Genomic DNA, 16,488 nt, shown 5'->3' with positions numbered 1-16,488 from the left:
ACCCAGCACTCGAAGGAAACTTAAGGAGTATCTACTTCATACCTCTTACTCAGAGATGAAGTTAGTGACTTTCCAGTCAGCGCAAAGAGAAGCCGAAGCGGAGCTAGCATCCCCCCCTTAATTCCCACCCAGTGCTTCTGCCAATTTCATCCCATTCCCCCTTGGGCATATGCACAGTGGCTCCATCCTAGGTGTCAAAGTCGGACACGATGTGCTGAGCGTAGAACTTAAGGAAAGAAAAGGTGGTGAGGAGAAAGGAGAAAAGCACATAAAATAGAAACTAAAATAGTAACAGGATTGGCCATACAAAAAGCAAATTGCTCCCCAGGTTGTCCAAGATCAGAATAGCAATGGGAATTGTCCTGGTTTCCAATTCGGCAGACTTTGCATCAGTCACATTTAGCGGTCCTCACTTGAGCGCATGGCAGGACAGCCAATATCCTCATCACTTCTGCCATCACAAAGGATTTAGTAGGAGCTGTGCAAAGAGAGTTGGATTTCCCTTCTCCAGTAGAACGCTCTTGTGGCAACATGGCAATGGTGTTACTTTTATAGGTAAGAGATCCTTAGCAAGTACTGAATATATGTTTTATATTTAATTAGAGCTTGTTAAGATGCCCTTGGTCAAAAGATCATTTCAGAATTCCTTCCTTTAGGAAAATGGAATGAGAAACCACTTTAGCCTTCTTCCCCAGGGATGGGGGAATAGGAAGGTGGGGAGACTGAATGGAAAAAGTCAAAACTCCTGCTAAATAGCAATGTTGTGCCAAGTTCTGGGCTGGTGCGTTCATTTGCATTACCTCATTCCAACCCCATGACAGCTATGTGAAAAACAACGGCCAACATCTCTAGCATAGGAAGGAACTGAGACTCTCAGAAGTCAAGTGAGTTTTCAGTGGTTGCAGAACTAAGATGTGGCAGCGCTGAGTGAGATTAGAACCTAAAGCTTCTGAGAACAAATCCAGCATAAAGCAACATTACGCTAGATGCTTCTGATGTAAGCGAACCTTGGTCTCAAAAAGCTATGATCAGGCGTTTCTTCCTATCATGGGAAGAATAGAAAACACCACCTTAATCATGGAAAGGATCTTACAAAACAAGCAAGATACAAGGAAAAGATGGGAATATGGAACATCCGGCTTGGTATGTTTGAAAGGGAGACTGAAGGAGCCTCAATCTCCAGAGAGAAGAAGAGGGAAATTGGCCAGCCCAAAAGCCAGAGAAGGTAAGGAGAGGACGAAGTAAGACTTTGCATCAGGGTTGGGGAAAGAAAGCTGGTTAGTCATAAGCAAAACCACTGGGACATCATAATCCTGCATTAACCTGGTATGTACCTGGTTATCAATGGGTAACTTTAAAAAACAATATAGGAGATTCACTTTTCAAATGACAAAATGGGATTAGGTGTCAATTATTTTTTATTTGCATTGGTAGAGAAATAAAGAGCTTCCTTTCCACATAACTTCAGGGCAGCTCGTGCTTGGGAAACACATGGAATTAACCTGCATTCACTTTTACTTACACAGAGCAGGCTACAATTAAAACCAAAACAATTAGGATGTTAGAAACAAATCCAGCAGTCTTTACTGAGGTAGTAACCTTGTTTTAAGGAAGAGAACAAGACAGAGATTCTTGTTAAAACTGGGATATACTCTTTCTAAGAATGTAATGATCACTTATTAGAATGAAATTGAATAACGAAGTAAAAGGCTTTTAACTAAAAGCAGGATTTTCAAATATCATTGTATAAGAGAACTATAATATGTGGAATCATTTAAGGGCGTGCTGTTTGAAATGAGGACAATCACCATAAATTAAACTATAAGCCACTTTGAGAATCCCGCTTTCTTATTCAACAGGGCTCTTAACCCCACACTCGGTATTACAGCAAGAGATCCATTGTGACCAAACCCTGCAACCGAGGGTGGACATTAAAATGACAAAGCCGGGTGGTGCGAGCATTTCGACCACAGCGGATCTCTCTAGTAACACTGTGACTGGCGCCTCACCCACAAACCCGCAGGCTGCTAGCCCAAACTGTACATTTTTTTTAAAAGAACCCATTACTCACAGCGGCAGGACGCGTTAGAGAAGATTCTCCATCGTCTATGGAAGGCGGGTATCTTAGGAAAGTGGTCAATGATCTCCGCGAACAACTGCAGAGGACTGAGCGACCTGGTTCCAGCCCAGCTCTCAGAGGGCTGAATAACCAATCAAACCGCGGGCCGGCCGATTTCCATAAGCTTCTTCCCTTTCCCTTCCCGTTAGTTATCCAGCTGGATCCTCAGATACTTACCGGTAGCTGTCAGCGTCCATCTGGGCGCCTTTGTTTTCCTTTTGTCACATCAGCAGCTTCCATCGTGACTGCCACCGCAGCCGCACTGGCTCCGGACTGGATGCCGATGCCGCAGTCAGCAGCAACCCCCCCCCCACCCCCGCCACCCCCAGCAGCCTTTTTTTTTTTCTTTTCTTTTTAAAGAGATAGGACCATCATCAACCTTAGGTTTTAATAACGCTGCAGAATGAGCATGTTTGCTCAAGTGGTGCAAAATGACAGCAAGTGCGGTTTCTATTCTCACCAAATTGCAAAGATGAATTTCAGGACGTAGGCATGGTAACAAAAGACTGGCTCTGTTAAACACTAGCCGTGTGACCTTAGACAAGTCACTCGTGGGTCTCATTTTAGTTCATGGAAAATGAGGAGTTGTGACCAGGCGATGATCAGTCTGGAAATCCTATCATTAACTACAATTAAATACAAGGACATCAGCCACATACTCACTGATAAAATACAGTAATACACTATGTGTGCATTGCAGGTTACTGCTCACAAAGTGCTTTTTGTATTTTGTTTGGATTTGGGTATGAAGTTCCACGGTTTAAAAGAAAAAACATTTACCCAAAATGTTTTGTAAATTGTGAAATGTTGTACAGCTGTAAAATGTTCTAAGTTTTCATTGTTACTGTCAGTTTAGTAATAATAATATTTTAACAATAAATTAAATAGAGTTCTACCTTCTTGAAGCTTCCTACACATGGGGGATGTGAAATACCAAGAGTCTAGTTTCATAAATAGCTTTTCCCCTGGTGCCCTTGGGTGCGCCATATTCCTCATAGCCTCCTAGTAGGCCTGCCTACGCCAATAGAAACCTAGAACGGAGGCTTATCTAGAACTACTTCTAGAATTTGAAGCTCCTGGTTGCTTTATGAGCAAAATACCTAACTCAGCTCTGCCAACTCCAGACCTGAAAAGGCTAAACTGTTCTCTCCTGGGAAGACCAACGCGGGCCCAGAATGTCAGCAACCACTCCAGAAGCCGTGCACCTGCCTCTCTGTAGCGTGGGCCTCCGTGGGGCTGCCACTTAAAACACCAAATCTAATTTCCTTTGTGTCCTAGATGCACAGATTCAGATACATATATCGTCCTAAGAAATAGTAGGGAAATGTCTTATTCTGATAAAATCAACAAGGGAGAAATAATGTCCTGAGGACCTTCTATCTGATCCTCACCAAGGGGAGGCCACCAGCAGTCTGGCCCTTAGTGGTATGCCCCCATGGGGGTGAGCTTTGCCCCTCCAGAGGTGCCTCAATTCTAACAGCACCACTTTGGTCGTCACCACATTAATAAAGCCCACATCTATGGAGCGCTGGCGCCCGGGTAGGCACAGGGGACTGAGAGACGAATCTTCGGTTTCTTCTTCACACAACATGATCATCTACATACTTACAACTTTGAACCATTAGGCCCCCAGGGGGGTAGATGTTATAAACTGTAAGTATTTATAATAACCCATTCGTCCACCTTCCAAGGAAAATGGGTTCCTAATGAGATCATTTTGTTTCGTTCAGTGTAGCCGTGCTGGGAGGCAGGCAGCAGAAACAAAACAATAATGACAGTACAGTTTTGTGCTAATTAGACGGAAAATGTGTGTTTATTTCAGAAAATACGAGAAATATAACTCATAATCCTACCGTGTGAAATAGCTGTTTTTTATCTTTTGATATATTTGCTATTTGCATACATATGATATATATATATAAGTTTTATATCTGGTTTTCCCACTTAACATTATATTGAAAATATTTTCCTCCTCCATTCTTTGAAGACCTACTTTTTAATTATACTGTAGTGTATTCAACCAGTTCCCTACTGTTGGTCCTTTAGATTGACATATATTATTTTCAGGAAGGTTATACTGTTTTGCCCACCTACACACACCACATGAAAGTGCCCCAGTGACATACTGGTTATGTAGAAATGGCCAAATGACACAGAGGTTAACACGTCGGTTCCTTCCTGAGCAGGGCACATGGCATGCCTTTGTGCTGTTACAGGGATTTGCACACATGCACATGTGGCTCCATGAGAAGCGCAGCCCTTGGCCTCACCACTGTCCAGACACACTAGCTCACTCAAGAAGCCGTACGGGGTCACTTCAATCTGTGGTACTATTTATGGTTTTGAAAATTGTTGTCAAAAGGTTTAGACTTTGTCCTAAAAATGATCAGAAACCAAAGGTTTCTAGATAATCAGTGAATCACAAATCTTCCATGTTCTGGTAAAAGATTGACTGTTGAGGTACACAGTTTAGATGTCAGCACATCGTTCCTCACCTTAAGCTGACCCTAGCAAATGGTGTGAGAGAGTATTATCTAGTATGTCCCTTGCCCAGAACAAGAAGACTTAGCCACTTTTCTAGAGCTTTTAAAGAGCTGGCACCACCAGCTCTCTGGCTTCTTCTCCTGGATGACTCCCAGCCATGGCTCTCGCCAGGGCCCACTCTTCCTTTCCAGCCTCATCGTGTAGCCTGGAGTCCACGTGGCCTTTGTGACCCTCTTCCATAAAGCTTAAGAGTGTCAGATATTTATCAACTCAGAAATGGCCATTGTTCAACCGGAACAACGTCAGCTCAATCTCAGCATCTACTCATAATTCTAGAGTCTTAGCCTTAATATCTTCATCAGTTTCTGTAACTCCCTGTGTTTAATGCCAGAACTCTCTCAATCACAACAACTGCTTTTAGCAGTTTAGTAGGGCAGCCATGGATTCGACCCCTATAAACCAGTAAATGTCTAGGCAGAAAGCACCTGCGCTTCTTGACCTTCAGTTTCTCCTTCTGTGAAAGGGCGATATTACCTCCCAATACAGGAATACACAGTTCTTGGCATATAATAGGTATTCAAATTATAGAAGTTATTTGTTTTTTTACAATATATTTTCTGCTTTAAGTCTCTTTCCCCATTTGAGAAGTATAATTTTAAAGGTGAGAGCCAGACACTTGCCCTTAAAAGCCGCCTATATAACCTCAACTCAAGACTTTCAGAAAATCCCCAGCTACTTCTAAATGACATGGCTTAAGAAGGACATGTAGACTCTGAGTTATGAAAATATGGAAGGCAGAAGGTAACAACTCTCAGAACTATGACCTCATAATCATTGTGCCTCCTCACTAAAACCAAACAGGCAAGTAAAGGCATCTGCCATGTTGTAGATTTTTTTTAAATCCCCCACAGCGTCTAGCCCAGGGTGGGCATGTAGTAGGTGTGTGGCCAATGTTAGCTAACAGAAAACTTGGGGCAGAGGCCCCACTTCTTCCTTGAGCCAGAGGCCCCACTTCTTCCTTGGGCCAACTTTGTTTCCATATCCTGCTGTCATATTTAGGGGACCAGAATATGCCTCCCTAAAATATGTTATTTTGGCTTAAGGATTATTTTGCACTGAAAACAGTTGAGAAACAGCAGAAGAAAGCTCTTTATCCTCCTCTTAATCATCAGAGAGGAACACAGATATGTTATATACATAACATATCTTGCTAAAACCACCCTTATATGTCATTAGTGTCCCCATATAGTTTCCACAGTTTGCCACCCCTGAAAGCCTAAATCCTTTCTCCATTTTCTTGTCCCATCTCTCCAAACGTATTGTTCTTTGTGAAGACCCTATACAGAGCCCCAAGTTCTAACCACCCCTTTGAGTTACTGCTCATCGTTGAGTTCCTCTGGTGTTAATGCACATTGCACACATTATTAAAATGTGTGTGTTTCTCTCTTGTTAATCTGTATTTTGTCAGTTCAGTTTCCAGAGTCCTGTCTGCAGAACATAGAAGAATAGAAGAAAAGGGTTTCCTTTTCCCTTGCCTACAGTTATAGACTTTCCACTGGTTCTCTGAACTATTTTCTAAGAAGTCAGTCCCTAGACCTTAGCTCTGACAACATTCCCTGCAGTTTTCCAGTCCTGTGGTGTTCCGAAAAAAGCAGGCTTCCTGAGGCACAGACACGTAGACCAACATCTCACTACACAGCTTCCTTGCAAGTAGCTTTCTGTACAAAGGCAAGGTGGTGTTCCTCTGTCTTTGCTTCACAATGTAACAACATTACAATGGAGCATTGCAGACTGGGTACATCTTAATTACAAGGTACCCAATTCTGCCACAGGATGCAGTGTAGGCAAAATAACAATCAATTTTTAAGATGATGCTTAAAGTCATCCTGGTCACCTAAGAAAAAAAATTGCACACCAGTTTACAGGATCATCAACTCACTATAAAAGGAATACTGTCATCAATAACCTAAACCTCACTGAGACCACAAAACAGAGTCTAAACAGGTAGGAGTTGTCTCAGATGAGCCTCCCTGCTCCCACATTTTAAAAAGGGACTCCTGGGTGGCTCAGTTGATTAAGCATCTGCTTTCAGCTCAGGTCATCATCCCAGGGTCCTGCCTTGGGCTCTCTGTTCAGCAGGGAGCCTGCTTCTCCCTCTCCCTCTGCCTGCCACTCCCCCTGCTTGTGCTCTCTCTCTCTGACAAATAAATAAAATCTTTAAAAAAAAAAAAAGAAAAAAGAAAACCTTGGGGGCGCCTGGGTGTCTCAATCAGTTACGTATCTGCCTTTGGCTCAGGTCCTGATCTTAGGGTCCTGGGATAGAGCTCCACATCCATCTGGGCTCCCTGCTGAGCAGGGAGCCTGCTTCTCCCTCTCCCTCTGCCCCTTCCCCTGTTCATGCTCCCTCTGTCTCTCTCAAACACATAAATAAAATCTTAAAAAAAAAAAAAGAAAGAAAACCTTGAAAACCATCGCGTTTAAAATATGTAAAAATCAACCATCCTACCATTCAGGGAAAAAAAAACAACACTTGGTATTTTAGTGGATATAAATCATTCCACATTATTTCCTGTAACAATTTATTAATTTATCTCGTGGCTTCTATGTACAAGGCCCTTTCCACCTGCTACAGTAATAAGTGGCAGAAAACCAGGCAGGGGCCCTTCTATGAGGAGCTTACACTGCAATGGGGAGAGACCAAATAGACACAAACACGTAGATGCCAAGCGGTTAAATAAATGTTACCAAGGAAATTAAGTACCGTAGGAGGGTAGTAATGGCGTTGGAGAGGTGCTACTTTATTTTTTTAAAAGATTTTATTTATTTATTTGAGAGAGAGAAAGTGTGTACAAGTGGGGCGGCAGAAGGAGAGGGAGAAGCAGACTTCCCTCTGAGCAGGAAGCCCGATGAGCAGTTCTCTCCCAGAACTGCGGGATCACAACCCAACCTGAAGGAAGATGCTTATCCAACTGAGCCACCCAAGGAACCCTAGAGAGGTGCTACTTTTGACAGAGAAGGAATCCAATCAAAAGTTATGTACCAGACATTCATTATATGCCAGAGTTAGGAAATATAGAATTTTCAGGTTTAGAACCAGAGCTACAATTCTTAATTTAATAAGATTAAAGTCAATAATAACTAAAGGAAAACATTTTAAAAAAGATAGCCACTCAACATATTCATATATTTTTCTTTTTTTTCTTTGATACTCAAAGTTAGTTTATTTTTAATTGCACAAGTCACATATAATTGCATTCTTCTTGGACATGATCTGAACACTGCAGCTAAAATGAATTTTCCATTATAGCTAGCCCATCCTCCATTTCTCATCTCAGAATAAGTAACCATTATCATATGTCTCCTTCCAGAGTGAATCTTTCAATCATGCATGCTCATACAGACATAGCAACAGATTGTATCGAATCTTCAGAAGAACATAAATTATACTTTCCTTCCAGCAACTTGCTTTTTGCACCTAATAATCTATCAGTAAATATTCTGTTTCCATGCCAGTACCCTGATCTTTCTATCAAATGCTATTCCATAGTTAGGACACATCACAGTGTATTTAACTCTTCCATTTTGATAGATATTAAAGTGACTTCCAATTTGCATTATTAAAAAATAAAACTACTTGCCTCTTTGTGTCCATGGGACTCAGGCAGGTAAGATGCAGCAGAATTGCTGGATCATAGAATCTAAATTTTAGACAGTTGGTTAGTTATTTTAAAGAGAGAGAAAGTGCAACAGGGAAGGGCAGAGGGAGAGAGAGAATTTTAAGCAGTCTCCACACCCAGCATGGAGCCCAACTAGGGACTTGATCTCACAACCTTGAGATCATGACCCTGAGATCATGACCTGAGCCAAAATCAAGAGTCGATGCTTTACCGACTGAGCCACCCAGGCGCCCCTAAATTTTAATATATACTGTCTAATGACTCTAGCATTTACAGTGCTTGTACTGGAGGCGCCTGGGTGGTTCAGTCAGTTAAGCATCTGCCTTCGGCTCAGGTCATGATCTCAGGGTTCTGGGATCGAGCCCCTCGACAGGCTCCCTGCTCAGCAGGAGAGTCTGCTTCTCCCTCTCTCTCTGACCCTCCCCCTGCTTGTGTGCACGCTCTCTCTCTCTCAAATAAATAAAATCTTTAAATAAAAAAATAAAGTGCTTGTATTGGTTCAAACTTCCACCAGAGATGTACCCTTTGCAAAATTAAAGCCACAATATACTTACCATTTAAGACCGTATTTTCGCCCACATAACAAAACACCATGAACAATTTTCTATGTATTTAAGTGTCTTTTTAAAAGATAATTTTTAATGGAGGTGTTTTATTCTATCTCAGTTGTGTTAAACTGCTTTTTTTTCTAAATTGATTTCCCTACTGTTGGATATTCCAGATATATCCAATTGCAGCTATAATCTTCATATGCTTTTGGGATCATTTCTTTATGCCACATTCTTTGAAGTTAATAATGGGCCAGAGAGGATGGACATGTTTAAAGCGTCTTACATAAGACTTGCCAAATTGCCCTCCAGAAGACTTCACCAGTTGATATTCCCACCAGAAGGTAAGAGTAACCACAGGTACGTTTGATGAGCCTCCCAGGTGTCCATCAGGATTTACATGGTACGAGAAATCACAAAGGACTTTATGAAGGTGCTGAACTGCTCACTATGGACGGGTCCCGCACCACAATATGGGACAATGTGGCAGAATGGGTGAGTGAATGTGCTATCTATGGTCAAGCCCTGGCTTCCCAATGCCCACTGTGGGCCCTAGAAACACGACTTGATGTCTTCATGCCTCAGCTTCTTCGAGGGTAAAATAGGAATGTTAATAACACCCTCGTGGGCATTTGTGTGGAATAAATGAACCTATGTATACAAAGCTTTTAGCACAGCATCTGATTCAGCTGTCTCATAAATATTAGCAAGAAATTATTACAGCTTTGCTGTTTTCCATAGTGTCCAATGCCTGCAGTATAAAGTCCAGTATTCATTTGTTCAACATGCTTATTGAGTAATTCCTATGAATCAGACAGGGATAAATAAGTATCCTTGCCCATGTGACAAATCTATTTGAAAATTTATTAGGAAGAATATCCACTACAAGAAACACTGTCTCTTGTGAACAATAGCAATTATATACACATGCATTTGCCTTCTTGCCTTTGTTCTTGGGAAGTTCAGAGCAAAATTTAATGCTCTATTATGATAATACTGATACTATTGGTCTATTGATTTAGTATATTGATTTATTTCTCATTCTGATACTTTTCTCATTTTACGTTTCATGATCATTGGCCTTGCTTGGAGTAGCTTTTATATAGATATATAACTGTATACTTAAACACCTGTACATTCTAAGTTATGAAAAAGGAAACTTTTTTTTTTAAGATTTTATTTATTTATTTGAGAGACTGAATGAGAGAGAGAAAGAGCACATGAGAGCGGGGAGGGTCAGAGGGAGAAGCAGACTCCTTGCTGAGCAGGGAGCCCGATGCGGGACTCGATCCCGGGACTCCAGGATCATGACCTGAGCCGAAGGCAGTTGCTTAACCAACTGAGCCACCCAGGCACCCAGGAAACTTTTCATTTAAACAGCTATAGAGCTTTCAGAAAAAGGACCAAAAGCAGAAAGTATAACAAAGCACAAACAACAAAGAATTCTAAATAAAAGGAGCCAGAACTGATTTTTGTGATGGGTATCTATATACTTTTAGAAAAGACAAAAAAAACGGGTTGGGGGGCTTGAAACTCCTGACCTTTGGTTTCCTGGGCACCTGAGCCAGTAAGTGGTGGAAACTGATTTAAGCAGGAACGGAAACTCACATTCATTTTGTATCTGCAGAGTTCCAGGCACTACGTTGGTTAATCTAATGCTTGGTCTTCACAAAAGTAGTCCTTCGGGGTAGGTATTATTCCCCAACTAGATGAAGAAGCTGATGTCTAGAGTGATTCATGCCCAGGTCTCTGAAATTGCCACCCCCATTCTCAGTAAGGAGCAACATGCTGGCATCTCCTGTCACACCCGGGGCTGGGCAAGAAGAAAGACAGGGGCAGGGCTCTCTTCAAGAGGCCTAAAGCTGAGTAATCCTCTTACTGGCTTAAAAGAAGTAGGATGTGTAATATTTTTTTTATATAAGGAATATGGACAAATATAGATATCATATCAGAATATAGTAATATGAGACATAAAGATGTACATGCTGTGGTCCATAAAACCCACAGCTAGAATTTATCCTGATTAATTTAACAAAACTAAACTCTATAGACATAAAGATATTTTTGCAGCATTATCTGTATTCGGTACAGCTTAAATGAACATAGAGTAAATTACGAAATGATATAGTCATCAAAATAAAATAAAAAGAGAACCTAGGAAAAGCTACATAACTTACAGTTCCCACTACCAAATAAAAACATCGGTTGCCTTGCTCAAAATTATTAAGAATTTCAAGATGTTGACCACAGATCATTAAACCAGGTCCAGGGCCCTTCTGAGCATGGGATCCAGTGGGACTTCATGAAGCTGACCTTGATAGAAACACAGAAAATGTTTACAATATGTTACACAGGAAACAAAATACGTGAAGCAAATGCACCACAACTGTAATTGCATAGAACATATATGCACATGCAAAAAGTTTGGGAATTAACTCCCCTGACAGTTGCCCTGCCATCCTCACTCAGGTCAGCCCAGTGTGGCCTGGGGTCCCAGGAAGAGACGGCATGCCAGTGCCATTCCACATATGGCTGCCAGGTTTGTGACCATAATTGTCCTGAGCTATCTTAGTCATCAGGAGCCTACCTAGTCCAGGTTCTTATCTGAAATGCTACCTGAAGAATTCTTTTCACTCATGTCCAGTAACACAACAACCAAAAAATTGGTTGAGAATGGTTAGGCACAAACTATAAAATCAACAAAGCTGATTTATAAGATATAAACTTAAAATACCTCAAGAAAATGTCTCAGTCCTGGTCCTGATCCTCCTGGAGCGGTGTTGTCAAGTGATCCTCATGAGTGAGTCTCATGCAGTTTTTTGCCTTGTACCACCTGTGTCCAGGCTTCCCTGGGCCTTTATGTTCACCACAAAGCTTTGGCCCCATGGCGTCTGCAGGGGGACAAAGCTAACCAGTAGAGGGTATGGTGATGGGTCCCTGACCGGGTGAGCTCGTGTGCAGACCTGCTGCCACTCACAGGATGTGAACAGGGCCTGGGAGCCTGTCGGGCCACTTACCCAGAACATTCACCAAGAACGAGCAGAGCCAGGGAGGAAAACCAAACACATGGTCTGTTGGGAGGGTCGTAAAACAAGACTGAATTGTGCGTGAGACTCTGGGGGCACATATTTTTGCCAGGCAGCAAGGCTAGTACCCTGGGGGTTCATTGAACAAAGTCTTCAATACAGGGTGAGAGGGGTCAGTATTTCAGACCAGACCAGCCATCCCCAGAACATTCTGCAGGACTGCTTTCTCCTCAGATGTTGACCATTCCATGCTTTAAGAGCCTGAAAAAATAGGAACTGCCAATAGCTACACAGTTGGAGACTGATTTGGACTTTGAAGGCGATTTAATTTTTACCACATGACATTTCACAAGGTGAACGCAACACAACCAAGTGTGTGGACCCAGCCCAGCTGCTTCCTAACAGCCGACAGTGTGCTCACTGCTCTGTTCGAACACAAGTATTAACAAGCTTGCCCAATTTGCAAGAAAATGCAGAGCCAGAACTCAGACCCTCGTCTGGGCAAACTGCATCTACCAAAATCAGCCACCATCTCTGCCCATGGATTTTGGACACTGTGTCATCTCTCAGAGTCTCAAGCTCTTCTCTAATGATTGCTTATGGAATATTCCCATTCTCTTTCCCTGCAGTGGGCATCCATTGAAGTGAGACATTCAAGATCTATTTAGGCTCTCTGCCTTCCCACAGCTGACACCCGTCCAGCTGACTGAACTGAGTCACTACCCACTGAACGGCCATCATGGCCAACCAACTCCTTCCAGGCCTCTCTCTCCCACCATCCCCTCATCTGGCGTGTGCGTGGCCCTCCCTGGTAAAACTAGTTGGCTTTTCCTGGAAGCCACTTCCAGATTTCACAGCCACATCATAAACACTTACCACTTAATCCTTAGGTCTGCAGTCACATAAATTGGATTTTCCACCTTTCATTAAGAAACTGCTGACTCAGAAACAGGATAACTTTCTACTACACGCTTTTGAGAAATCTTCATATATCTCACTTTAGGCTTCTTCAGGCTCACCATTGTAGACTCATAGGATCGCAAATCTTTTAATATTATGGACATAAATATGAGGCACAGAGAGGTGGACTGACTTCCTATGGGTAACACAGTTAATAAGTATCGAATAATAAGTATCCAAAGAGCTCTAATTGGAACCTTTTCTTTTATTACTCCAGGATGCACCCCCCCACACACACACACACATACCTTCAATGTAGTGAAATAGACAATGTTAGGTATTCACTGTAAACTCTATTGTCCAGATTTACCTGAAACACTCTATAGTGTTCCTTTTGTTGTTGTTTTTAAACTGAGCTAACACTAAGTTTCCAATGTAGTTGCATACAGTTTTGCAAAATAGTTCTCACATTTTTTAAAATTTTCTCTGTATCCTTGTTTATCCCCTTGATTTGTTTCTAGTTATGTTATATCCTGGTAGTTTGGATGAGGTAAAAAATCAAGAATGACAAATGATCCTTGAAACCCACTTCTAAGCAAATGGTCACTGATGACACAGAATAATGATATGGGGCAAGATTTGGGGGCTGCAGAATATAAACGGTAGAAGGAGGACCAACTGCTTTCCTAGAGGCAGGACTGGGTGTTTTGTTTTTACATTGTTGATTTTCACTTGTTCATTGTTGATTTTCATCTTTTCCAATAAGGTCCTTGTTTTTCTCCCACCAAGCATTCTGAAAATTTGGCTATTTTCTGCCTTTAATTATATAAGCAGTTCTCTTTACAAACTTAAATGGCATACCTAAATGTCTGTTGCTCAATGTGTCAACTTTAAGATAGATGTCAACAGTAGACTATCCGCTGTAAGAAATGGATAAATTACATCACTTTCCCTCCATTTTTCAGGAAAATGGTGTCCCTGCTGTGTGGGGGGGGGGGGGGGAGAGGAGGAAGCAGAGGATTTAGTGATCCCTGAGGGCCTCTCCTCCCATTGATTGCAAAATCAAAAAGGGTGATGACTCTTATCCTACACATGCAGGCTCAGATCCCTCAAAAACAAAGGTTTGAATAACTCCAAGGAGGAAAGAACCCCAGCTGTCGAGGAGGTGCTGGCTAAAGACAAAGAATCCAGACTAAGCAGCAAAGAAGGAAACTCTTAAATACAAGTTAGAGCCTCAGGACCAATCACAGAAACAGGGACTATAACCTCTACCCATATTTAGTATTAACACATAGGATACTGGTAGTAATGGACCTTACAATTAAATCCACAAGTGGCAGATCATAAAACAAGTTTAAGAGAACTTATAAAAGAAAGTATACCAGCCAGACATACAGGACCTGGGTCTGAGTGAATATATGAAAGAGTTTGGTTTGTCTCCCTTTACAAAAGGTGTGTCATTCTGGTCCTATGACCGATAATAGCATTATATAAGGAGAAAACGTTTCTTTTTGTGAACAGTACATATGGAACCTCCAAGCACACTCTTTCACATGCTGCTGGCTGGAGCCTCAGGTCCTGCCCACAGAGACCTCTCCATAAGGCTGTTTGGGGGTCCCTACCTTCTCCCAGAATAAGCAATCCAAGAAAAGGAGGAAGCCACAATGCCCTCTGTGTCCTAATTTCAGAAGTGATACACCATCTTGATCAATCTACTCGTTGGACACAAGCCACCAAATACAGCCCACGTTAAGCAGAATGGCTCACCTTTTGAAGGGAGGCAGGTCCAAGAATTTGCGAACGTATTTCAAAACCACTGCACAGTATGTGATCTGGACATGCTTTCTTTCTTTTTATCCATCCAGCATCTCACCAACATGCCTACCTGGGGATGCGCTCACTGTGGGGAATACTTCCATCCTGAACCCTGGCAGCTAGGACATGGGCCCATCCCTAAACTCTGGCTATTCAAATCTATGCTCTGGGATTTGAGCCTTGAGGGAGTGTTTCACAGACTTGGGGATCGTTGAGGAAGTGGTTTCCTGTGATGAAACCCTGGATCTTCCCCCCTACCCAGCTGTCCTTCCTTTGTCCCTGTCTGTTTTCTGAGTCTTCTCAACAGTGAAATGAGCTACCCAGTATCTTCCAATAATTTTATTTTCTGCCTGTTGGTCAAACTCAGCTGGTCTTGCTTGACACATGCTCTTAACAAATACAAATGTATTAAAGTCCCAGCAAAATAATCTACTCAGAGCCCCACCGGAGAACCAAGGGCAATGAAATGCCTCAACACACTTACCACTAGACCCTGTGTATATGTTTGTTTACTTGTATGTGTGCATATCCATCTGAATGCCAGCTCTATAAAAGACAGTCTTATCAGTTTTATATCTTTTGAAAAATAACTTTATATTTTGAACTCATTTATGAATCGCAAGAAGCTGCAAAAAAAAAGTGGTAGAGAGAATTCCTGTGTACACTTCATCAGCTTCCCAAATGATAACATCTGCGTAAGTGTAGTGCATACTCAAAATCAAGGAACATGGCATTATTATCATTGGTATTGTACTATCAACTCAAATGCAGATCTTTTTCTTCTCTTTTTAATTGAAGTATAATTAACATACAGTGTTATATCAGTTTCGGGTGTATAATATAGTGATCCAACAATCCTATACATTACTCTGTGCTCATCATGATAAGTGTACACTTAATCCCCTTCACCTATTTCACCCATCCCCCACACCCCTCCCTTCTGGTAACCATCAGTTTGTTCTCTGTACTTAAGACTCTGCTTTTGGGGATGCCTGGGTGGCTCAGTTGGTTAAGCATCTGCCTTCGGCTCAGGTCGTGATCCCAGGGGTCCTGGGAGTCTGCTTCTCCATCTGCCTGCCCCTCCCCCTGCTTGTGCTCTCTCTCTCTCTCTCTCTCTGTCAAATAAATAAAATCTTTAAAAAAAAAAGTCTGTTTTTTGTCTGCCTCTTTTTCCTTTGTTCATATGTTTTGTTTTTTAAATTGCACATATGAGTGAAATCATATGATATTTGTCTTTTTCTGACTTATTACCCTCTGTCTTTCTCTGACTTATACCCTCTAGATCCATCCATGTTGTTGCAAACGGCAAGATTTCATTCTTTTTTATGGCTGAGCAGTATTCCATATATACTACATGAAAAGATGCTCAATATCACTCATCATCAGAGAAATGCAAATCAAAACCACAATGAGATATCACCTTACATCTGTCAGAATGGCTAGAATCAAGAAGACTGGAAAACCCAGTGTTGCTGAGGATGTGGTGAAAAAGGAACCCTGGGCACTGTTGGTGAGAATGTAAATTGGTGCAGCCACAGTGGAGAACAGTACCGAGGCTCCTCAAAAAATTAAAAATACAATTACCATATGATCCAGCAATTCCATTACTGGGTATTTATTTACCTAAAGAAAATAAAAACAGTAATTTAAAAAGATATATGCACCCTATGTTTATTGCAGCATTATTTGCAATAGCCAAGATATGGAAGCAGCCCGTGTCCATCCATAGATGAATGGAAAAACAAGATGTGTTTTCATATCTTCAGGACCTGTTCATAGTGCTTAGCACATGGTAAACACCCAACCAATTCTTGCTGAATGAACAAATAGGTGAATAAGTGAATCAATTATAGCAGTACTTGGTGAAATTAAGTAGACACTTTTAATACCAAGTTGTAGGATGCAACCCCATATGAAGA

The 16,488-nt window shown here is 41.7% G+C and overlaps 2 long non-coding RNA genes across 2 annotated transcripts in view; one reads left to right on the top strand and one right to left on the bottom strand.

The window, feature by feature from the left end:
* Nucleotides 1-2,383, bottom strand: part of LOC135363756 (uncharacterized) — a 21,369-nt gene extending 18,986 nt beyond the window's left edge. Inside the window, exon 1 of the long non-coding RNA XR_010409814.1 lies at nucleotides 2,297-2,383. This is a non-coding gene — a long non-coding RNA (uncharacterized LOC135363756). The remainder of the gene's footprint in view (nucleotides 1-2,296) is intronic.
* On the top strand, nucleotides 877-16,488 carry LOC135363755 (uncharacterized). The gene is made up of 3 exons (XR_010409813.1): nucleotides 877-1,225; nucleotides 9,002-9,172; nucleotides 15,852-16,488. It is a non-coding gene; the product is annotated as an uncharacterized LOC135363755 (long non-coding RNA).

The sequence above is a fragment of the Mirounga angustirostris genome, unplaced genomic scaffold (assembly GCF_029215605.1).
Source record: "Mirounga angustirostris isolate CCGP_5_RB_7025 unplaced genomic scaffold, mMirAng1.0.hap1 SCAF_3, whole genome shotgun sequence".
Taxonomy (NCBI): Eukaryota; Metazoa; Chordata; class Mammalia; order Carnivora; family Phocidae; genus Mirounga; species Mirounga angustirostris.
Note: the sequence above shows the minus strand (reverse complement) of the source record. Positions and strands in the feature narration are given on the sequence as shown.